The 9,276-nt window shown below is 34.6% G+C and overlaps 1 long non-coding RNA gene across 1 annotated transcript; it reads left to right on the top strand.

Annotated features, from left to right (window-relative positions):
- The first annotated feature begins 142 nt into the window (after positions 1-142).
- LOC125502504 lies at positions 143-740 on the top strand. Its single transcript, XR_007280264.1, has 2 exons — positions 143-264; positions 316-740. It is a non-coding gene; the product is annotated as an uncharacterized LOC125502504 (long non-coding RNA).
- Positions 741-9,276: the final 8,536 nt, after the last annotated feature.

Below are 9,276 nucleotides of genomic sequence, written 5' to 3' on the forward strand. Positions count from 1 at the left end.
CATGGTTACCGGAGTTTTAAATAATTACGAAGCCACAGGTATTTGCGCAATGTTAATTAGGCAGATTACCTTGAAAAACATTGCTGCCGTATTTCTATTATTTCACTATTTTTTTTGTACTCTTATAATAGCGCCAGACAACACCTCCAGAAGAATGACGCCAATTTTGAATCACCCTGTATTTATGGAGTTTTTTGTTACAAATTGAGCATATGTTGATACACATTTATCGTGTTTGATTCTTTATGGTGAAGTATTGTAGATGTATGTCGTTTAAGGTAAAAAATTGTATATAGATTTTTAAATTTTTGTTAGAGGTCGAAAAAAAATGGAGTCCAGACGAATTAGAAAAATTGTTGCCATAGGTGGTGAGATAATTACAAGATAAGCAGAATAAGATCTACAATAGAACATTAACGTGAACAGAAGTCACGTAATTGATGACAATTTTGACAGCGATTCAGACCAGGAGCCAGAAGTTACTGAAAGTAACGTTTATAGTAGTGATTCCGAACAATAAGCAGATGAAGGAGAAGCAGAATTTGAACCACGGGAACAGACAAAGATTATCAATTTTTTATTGGAAAAAACAGTGATATGTACTTCAGATTTTTATTTTTAGATTTTTTACATATACATTTAATTTTGTTAGCATTTTTTCAAGTATTATTTGTAGAATTGCATCTATTTTTGGTTACTTGCTTTAATTTCACTTATTAAATACATTTTAAAGTAGTAAACGACGTTTTTTTTTTAAGAAAAGCATTTGCGGTGCAATAGCCGCGGCGCGCCCGCTCGTGAGAGTTTAAAAGGCGCGCGCGCTGGAGGGTTAAAATGATGAACCATAAAATACACGTTATGTGAGTATATTTAAGCAGCCCGATTGGCGCATTCGAATATTTTCGAAAAACTATTTTGTTTTAATTGGAGCACCCTGTATGTTTTTAGGAAAAAAGTAGGAATTAGTCTTCGGAAATCAGACTATCGTTGAACAACTTTAAAAAATTTATGACGGAGAACTAGAAAGGACTTTAAGTTTAAAATCAACAAGATCATTTTGCCCTTATAAGGGGGCAAAGAGTTTTTTATTCTAATTTTCACACTCAATTTCGTTTCTGTTTTATCTGGTTCTTACGTGCTTTGGAATAGAAAGCTTCAAAGAATTGGCGCATTTGGGCCAAAACTTTTATTTTAAAACCGACATTTACCAAGCTAGAAATAAATCAGGATTGCTTGCGATATTTATGCATCTTCCAGCATCTCGAATCTAGGATGTTCAAATTGTCGTAAAAATTACAAGTTGCATTTGCGTTAGCCTGGAAGATGATAATTTTTAAAATAGACCTAGCAATTGAATCAAAACTTCCATTATCAGAGTGCTATTTTCTTTAAAAATTTTCAAACCTTTGCTTACCAAGCTGGGAAAAAAGCAGGAGTCTGGGCGATTTTTATGAAACTTTTAGCATTTTGAACTCCAAGTGTCTTCTAAATACGAGGACAAATTCAAGTTGCAGATTGCTACGCTTTGGAAGAAGAAAATTTTCAAAAAGAAAATGCAGTTGGGAAAATATCAGATTCCAGACCGATGTTTTCTAAGCTGGAAAAAAATATTTTAAGGGTAACATAGAGTCGAGTGTCTTCAAAATGGCGTAATAATTACAAGTTGCTACTTGCTTTAGCTTGGAAGATGTGAAATTTTCAATTAGAGAGAGCAATAGAGTGTAAGGTTCCATTATCAAACTGCCATTTTATTTAAACATTTTGAAACCTATTTTTATCAAGCTGGTAATAATCAGGAATCTGGACGACTTTTATGTAACTTGTGCATCTTTAGATCCAAGTTTCTTCTAAATTTGAGGACAATTTGATACAACTGTTTGCCTTGCTTTGGAAGATGCAAATTTTCAAAGAGAAATCGCAGTTGGGAAAAACATCAAATTTCAGACAGAAGTTTTCTAAGCTGGCAAAACTCTGTTTTAAGGGCAACATAGCTTATAGCGTTGAACACACTCAGTTTCATGCTTGTTTTGTCTAATTCCTACCTGCTTTATTTTGGATTACAAATTGTTAAAGAATCGGCGCATTTGGCCCAAAAAGTTTATTTCAAAACCGACATTTACCAAGCTGGAAATAAATCGAGATGGCTTGTGATATTTATGCAACTTCCCGGATCTTTCCAGTAGAGTAACTTCAAATTGTTGTACAAATTGTAAGTTGCTACTTGCTTTAGCTTGAAAGATCTGCGTTTTTCAAATAGACAAAGCAGTTGAGTGAAAACTTCCATTATCAGACTGCTATTTTCTTTGAAAATTTTCAAACCTATCATCACCAAGCTTGTAAATAATCGGGGATCTGGGCGATTTTTAAGAAACTTTGAACATGTTTAGATCCAAGTGTCTTCTTATAGGTGCAATTTTAGATTGCTGTTTGATTTACTTTGGAAGATGGGAATTTTCAAAGAGAAACCGCAGTTGGGGATAATACAAAATTTCATACCTACGTTTTCTAAGCCGGCAAAAATCTGTTTTAAGGGCAACATAGCTTATAGCGTTGAACACACTCAGTTTAATGCTTGTTTTGTCTAATTCCTACCTGCTTTATTTTGGATTGCAAATTTTTAAAGAATCGGCACATTTGGGTCAAAAATTTTATTTTAAAACAGACATTTACCAAGCTGGAAATAAATCAGGATTGCTTGTGATATTTATGCATCTTCCAGCATCTTTCGAGTCGAGGATCTTCAAATTGTCGCAAAAATTACAAGTCGCATTTGCTTTAGCCTGGAAAATGTTAACTTTAAAAATAGACCTAGCAGTTAAGTGAAACCTTCCATTGTCAGCCTGCCATTTTATTTGAAAATGTTGAAACCTATATTTACCAAGTTGGTAAAAATCAGGAATCTGGGCGATTTTTACGAAACTTTTAGCGTGTTTAAATCCAAGTGTCTTCTAAATAGGAGGACAATCGCAAGTTGCAGATTGATATGCATTTGGAAGATGGAAATTTTCAAAAAGAAAATGCAGTTGGCGAACATATCAAATTTCAGACCGACGTTTTCTAAACTGGCAAAAATCTATTTTAAGAGTAACATAACTTATAGCGTTGAACACACTCAGTTTTATGCATGATTTATCTAATTATTGCCTGCTTTATTTTGGATTACAAATTTTTAAAGAAGCAGCGCATTTGGGCCAAAACTTTTATTTTATAACCTACATTTACCAAGCTGATATTTTCTTTAAAAAATTTCAAACCTATTTTTACCAAGCTGTTAAAAATCAGGACTCTGGGCGATTTTTATGAAACTTTCAGGATCTTTACACCCAAATGTCGTTTAAATATGGGGACAATTTTAAATTGCTATTTGCTTTACTTTGGAAGATGGGAATTTTCAGACGGAAATTGCAGTTGGGGAAATATTAAATTTCAGACCGATGTTTTCGAAGCTGGCAAAAATCTGTTTTAAAGGGGATTTTCTTAAAATTGTCAACAGATGCAAAGTTGGTAGATTGTGGAAATTGTCTGTGAAAGATGGTGACCATTTTAAATAACAATAAAAAATAAATGGGCATTTTTGCATAACTTTTGCATCAACCGAGACAGCAGCCCTGTTTTTGGTTTTACTTGGCGCTTATTTTTAAGGTTAATTCATCAGACACAATAAAAGATTGAACGACTGAGACCCGGAATGATGATCAATGGGCCTTTTCCAAAAACAAAGAGACATGCATAAAAACCCGAAAAAGTTGTCACTTCGCCTTAAAATTTAGGATTATTTTATTTATAATTACTGGATGAGCCAGAATTAGCCCCTATACGTTCGGTTTAAACTATCCGCGTCCTAATATAGGTCCAATTGTACTACAATCGCAACATGTGTTACTTGCAACCGGATTGGATGAAGGCAACTGCTCTCCTAAGTAATCTTCAACGTAATTAAAGCTCTACTAATTACAAGCGGAACTTGATATATCACGGCGCTTTATTGGAATGCGATGTTTGTAAATGGAACTTCGAAATTGGTTAAATCTGTTTTGAGAAATCCGATCCCTTGAAACTCATTTCTGATTTGAAGTGTAGTAATTATTTAGTGAAGCTTTTAATGTTGCGGAGAAGCCGCCCACCGTATTTATTGGGAAACCGTTCGAGCTGTTGATTAATTGAAATTATTTACTACATTAATTGAAAATATCAAGCCGCAGTTACTTTAGTGGAAATTATTTGGCCGCATTCTCGTCAAAAACAAACAATTTACTCAACCGTATGCAAGTCCTCAAGGTTGACTATGCACCACCTAGAAATTATTTAATTAGAAAGCTCGGATGTTCGTCAACGTTTTAGTTTACAAACAATTTTAATCATAAATTTTAATGAGTTTCTGTAGTTCAGCAAACGTTTTAATAACCAAAGTCTCCAAACCTACCGGTCAGAAAGGACCCAAATTATGACAATTTCCCAGAGAGATATGTTTTATAGTGAATTGTTCATGTAGCTGCTGGTTAGCGCTTGGCATGCTTATTATTTGCAAAAAAAATTACTAAATCTACATTTTAGGTTTTGAAGCAGAACTGCTCATCTCGATTTAATTGTGTTTCCCAAGTGAGGATTACGAAGTTTTTCTGTCTTTATAGAAAGCGAAAATAATGGACTGATGGTTTTCCAATTTAAAAAAAACCAGAATTGAATTTTGGCCAGAGAGAAGCAAGTTCTAATTATGGATATTGATTGCTTTGTGCATTTTCTAGGAAAATGATTAGAACTTGATTGTTGGTGGATTATTCCATCTGATTCTGTGCTGTTCCGAGGTTTTTAGGGATTTTCTGAATTTTTGGGTTTCCATATCAGTTATTTAAAATCTTTTGGGACTGATGATATAAAATATTGTTCAGGAAAATCAGCCCCCTTTGTTTCTTTAAATAATGCGCCTAATTTTAAGCTGCTGAATAATTTTTTGGGTGCAGGTTTTCAGCGGTCTTTCATCAAAACATAAAACTGCAAATTGCACTCTCACCTGGATCTCATACAAATATTCTTCAATTTTATGTATGTTGAATAAATCATGGGTGGACATTATGTTTTCCATTTCTTCGCACTCTTCACCTATCAATTTCTCTTTGGCGATCTTAATCTTTTTTTAATTTTTTTTCTGTAGATACCTGTACTTTGCGTCATTTGTTTTTGCTAGTTTTCGCTGTGCCATTAGCTTTAAGATATCTTCTGTCATCAATTTATTATTCCTTATTAAGTCTTTCTTATATTCATTACTCGTGCAGATTTCTCTGGCTTTGATCTTAAGTTCGCAACACAGTTCTTCTGGGTCTTCTAGCTGTTTGTCGATAAGCTTCATGTTGTTATTAAATTATTGTTTTATTTTTACATTTACGAAGTTAAAAGTATTTGTTTTCAATTTTTGTCGTTGGTATTTTTTAAGCGTAGTTCAATATCAGCAACAAGAAGTTTGATGGTCTGATCTAATATCTGCTCCGGGATATGTAGTGACTCTTTTGATAGCATTCCTAAAACATCTGTGCACGAGTATACAGGGTGATTCAAAATTGGCGTCATTCCTTTTAAGTATATACTTTCCTGACTGTGTTTCAATTCCAAATCAAATTCATTCCTGGGTTTCGGTCATTTATTGTCTCTATTTATCAATCAAAATACGTTTCGATGTATTTTTTCACCAACATCAGTTTTTATGTGTATCGTTGTTGCTGCTTTAAGCTTTGGTATGCATTTCGAGTATTAATTTTGTCCATTATCGGACACGAAACGATTTAGTTTTGTGGAAAAAATTCAATATTTTTCTCGTACCTTCCAAGTGAGCCCCTATTACCCCTTAAAAGTAATGACGCCAATTTTGATCATCACCCTGTATGAAAAAAATTGTCTGGAAATAAATGTGCATACAACAAAATTTTAATAGGCTTTTCGCTTTTATACTTTTAGTAATGGGAAAAGTATCAATATTGTTTTAAAACATATCCATTGATTTGTTGAAAAAGACATTTTTAAAACTTTGTTTATACCAATTTTAGCAAAAGTTAAACAGAATAAATCACAGAAAGCCAAGTATTTTTTTAACTGCCAATTTTAACTTTATAAAATCGTGATGACATGATCGTAAACATTTGTAAGAAAAACTAGATTTCTGCCATTCTTGTTTAGAAGGGGATCTGAAATTTATGTCTTCTTGTCTATACGTCATGTGTACCTAATTGTTGGTATTCATTGTCGCACATTGTAGGCTTCTGAAACGCCCAGACCCTAATTTATCAAAACCCGCCGAAAATTAATAGGCCTTTAATAGTGCTTTAACAATGAGGAATCCTTAGTTAAATACCTCGAGACACATTGCGCACATCTCTGTTCCATTTTAGCTGCCTTTGCGGTGTTAACCGACAATCAAACTTGTGGCAGAAATTTAATACGGTTAGTTTGGAGAATCGACATTAGATTCTGAATTTTATAGGAAATTAAATGAAATTCTTGCTCACATTAACACTGACAAGGAACATAAATACCACCCAGAACTCTTCTTTTGACCATATCCAGGTCTGTTGAACTAAAAACCTATATGTTGAAGAGAAGATCTCTATTAGGATTAATTCTTCTGCTGGCGATAACTGCTAAAAATGAATTAATCTACTCCTTAAAAGTCCGTTTGGGGAAGTTAGAGCCTCGGGAAAATTCACCCTGATGCGGAGTAAATTATGAACATTTCAACGATTTAAGAGAATTGAAAAACCACACAAGACATTTTACGTATAAGAATGGAAAACGGGCAGAATAATGAGTAAGTGGGAATAAAATTTGCATATCGGGATTACTTTGCCTAACACTTTCAGGATTGAGCTTCTTTTTAGACAAGCAAATTATTCACCGATTCTTTACAGTGATCAGATTCAAACCGAAAACGTGTAATTCATTTTGTATGCCATTTCAAGCTGCTGCAGTTGTTGTGAAAATTTTAAAAATCAAAGAATTAACGCATAAAACATATAGCAAGGAGAATATTTTTTTATGTATGGCCCACATGTTTTTACGACAGTGGCGCGTAATGAATAACAATTTAACGTGAAGCCACCATGAAAACACACCTGAATTACCATAAAACTATAACCCGCCCTGTTCTGTGCTCTTCTGAGATCGCGTTTAATACAAGTAACGTACAAGCAGAATTTCAAATATTTTCGTAACATCTGTTGTGTGTTCTTTTATGGTCGTTTAGACTATGCCGAAGCAGCAACATTACCCGGTAAAAATGAATTTTATCCTGGCGGAACGATGCTTCTTCTAGATTCATATTTTTAGAGGAACATTTCTATTCATTTAGACCGTATCTGCGATATATTCTTGCTTCATATTTTGCAAAAATGATGGGAAATTACAGGGTTGTTTTAAAAATTGTTCTGATTTAGCTTGTGAAATGCGCGGCTGAGTAGAAGCTTGTTTTAACTGGGATAACTAACATGTTCCTAATGGAGAGTGATTTGCCAACACAGAAACATTATACTTTATAACGTATTCTATAATATTACATATAAAACCCTTCCACTTTTCTCAGGTCTATTGACATTTGTTTGCGTTCGTGTAGAAATTATTTGAATGGATTGTATAATGGATTCTCAGGGTTTTATTCTCCTGATCACTCTTAGTGCAATTTGTTTGTTTTCTGTATGTGTTGCTTAGTATTCTTGTTTGAGATTCCTTTTAGTATCTTAGTAGTATTTAGATGGATTTGGGCTTTTTTGTCACAGTTTTGATGCTGATAAATTCGTCTTTGCTTGTAAGTGATCTGCAATGGTTTGCCCGATTTATTAATTTCAAATGTTTGTATAAAATTGGAGCTAATTTCAAAAATCTGGGCAAAATTTAATTTTCATCTTTAACTCATTTAAAATCACCCCTTAGTTTGTCTACTGCATTCGGACAGGGACGAGTGCTTTCGGCTTTATTCGTTGTTATGCTCAGGAGTTTTTTTTTTATAACTCCCCGTAGGATATTTACTATCATTACGCTCTGATCAAAGTTGATCAATGAGTAATTCAGTTCTAACCTAACTTAACTATGGATAAAGTTTCAAACTAAAGTCCTACTCACTAGTGTACCTTAGAGTCTGGTGATCTAGTGACATAGCTACACTAATTACCGTGTAGCAGAAAACCGCACAATGTTCTGCTTCTGCACTGACATAGTCACTCACATAGCTCAAAAGGCTTTGCCCTCTTAAGTCTTCTTGTCAGGTTAGTATTGTCGAGGAGCTGAATTGCCTCGACATTCCCGTGTTGATGAAGCCGTTGTTCGTGACTCCTTGCAAATCTTGTGATAGTCTGGGCAACAGTATCCATCTGAAGGTCTCGATTAATATCACTATTCCTCATGTACCAAGGCGCATTAAGAATTTTTCTCGGTACTTTATTCTGGAATCTCTGGATAATTAGGATGTTACTCTTGCTAGCACAACCCCAGAGCTGTAAGTTGTAGGTTGATAGTCTAGAGTGCCTACCCAGTAGCCAGCACATTTTTCTATATCTGATATCGAGCTCTTCCTTTTTTTCTTAACATGGGCTTTCCACCGCAGTCTTGCATCCAATGTTATGCCCAGATACTTTGGTGAGTTTGCCTAAAGGATCTGAGCATTATTTAAGTGAATTGGCACATACTGGTTAGTTTTATTTGTGAAATTAATGTGTACAGACTTGGTCTTGTTTAGTTTGATATGCCATCTTTTGGTCCCATCATATATTTGTGTAACTGATGTTTGCAGTTTAATGGCGGCTTCCTCATGGGTTTTTCCTACCGCTAATATAGTGGTATCGTCTGCAAATGTAGCTATAGTATTAAGATCTGAGTAGGGTAAATCACTGGTGTATATCAGGTACAGGAGAGGTCCTAGGACACTTCCCTGTGGCACCCCTGCTCTGATTTTTTTTATTTCAGTGAATGCTTCTTCTTGTTTTGCTCTGAAGGCTCTGTCCGAAATGTAGGATGCCAATAGTTTCGAGTATTTTTGTGGGAGTAGCATATTTAGCTTATGTTTTAGCCCATTGTGCCATACCCTGTCAAAGGCCTGCGATACATCAAGGAAGATGGCTGAGCATACTTCCTTACTTTCCAGTGCTCTTTCAATCACGTCTGAAATTCTGTGTACTTGGTCTATCGTGGAGTGGTTTTTTCTGAACCCAAACTGATGATTTGGTATTATATTCCTTTCTTCGATGATGGGTTTCAGCCTTGTCAGGAGTATTTTTTCAAACAGTTTCGATATCATAG

The sequence above is a fragment of the Dendroctonus ponderosae genome, unplaced genomic scaffold (assembly GCF_020466585.1).
Source record: "Dendroctonus ponderosae isolate FM_Combo_2020 unplaced genomic scaffold, Dpon_F_20191213v2 Dpon_F_20191213_1, whole genome shotgun sequence".
NCBI lineage: Eukaryota > Metazoa > Arthropoda > Insecta > Coleoptera > Curculionidae > Dendroctonus > Dendroctonus ponderosae.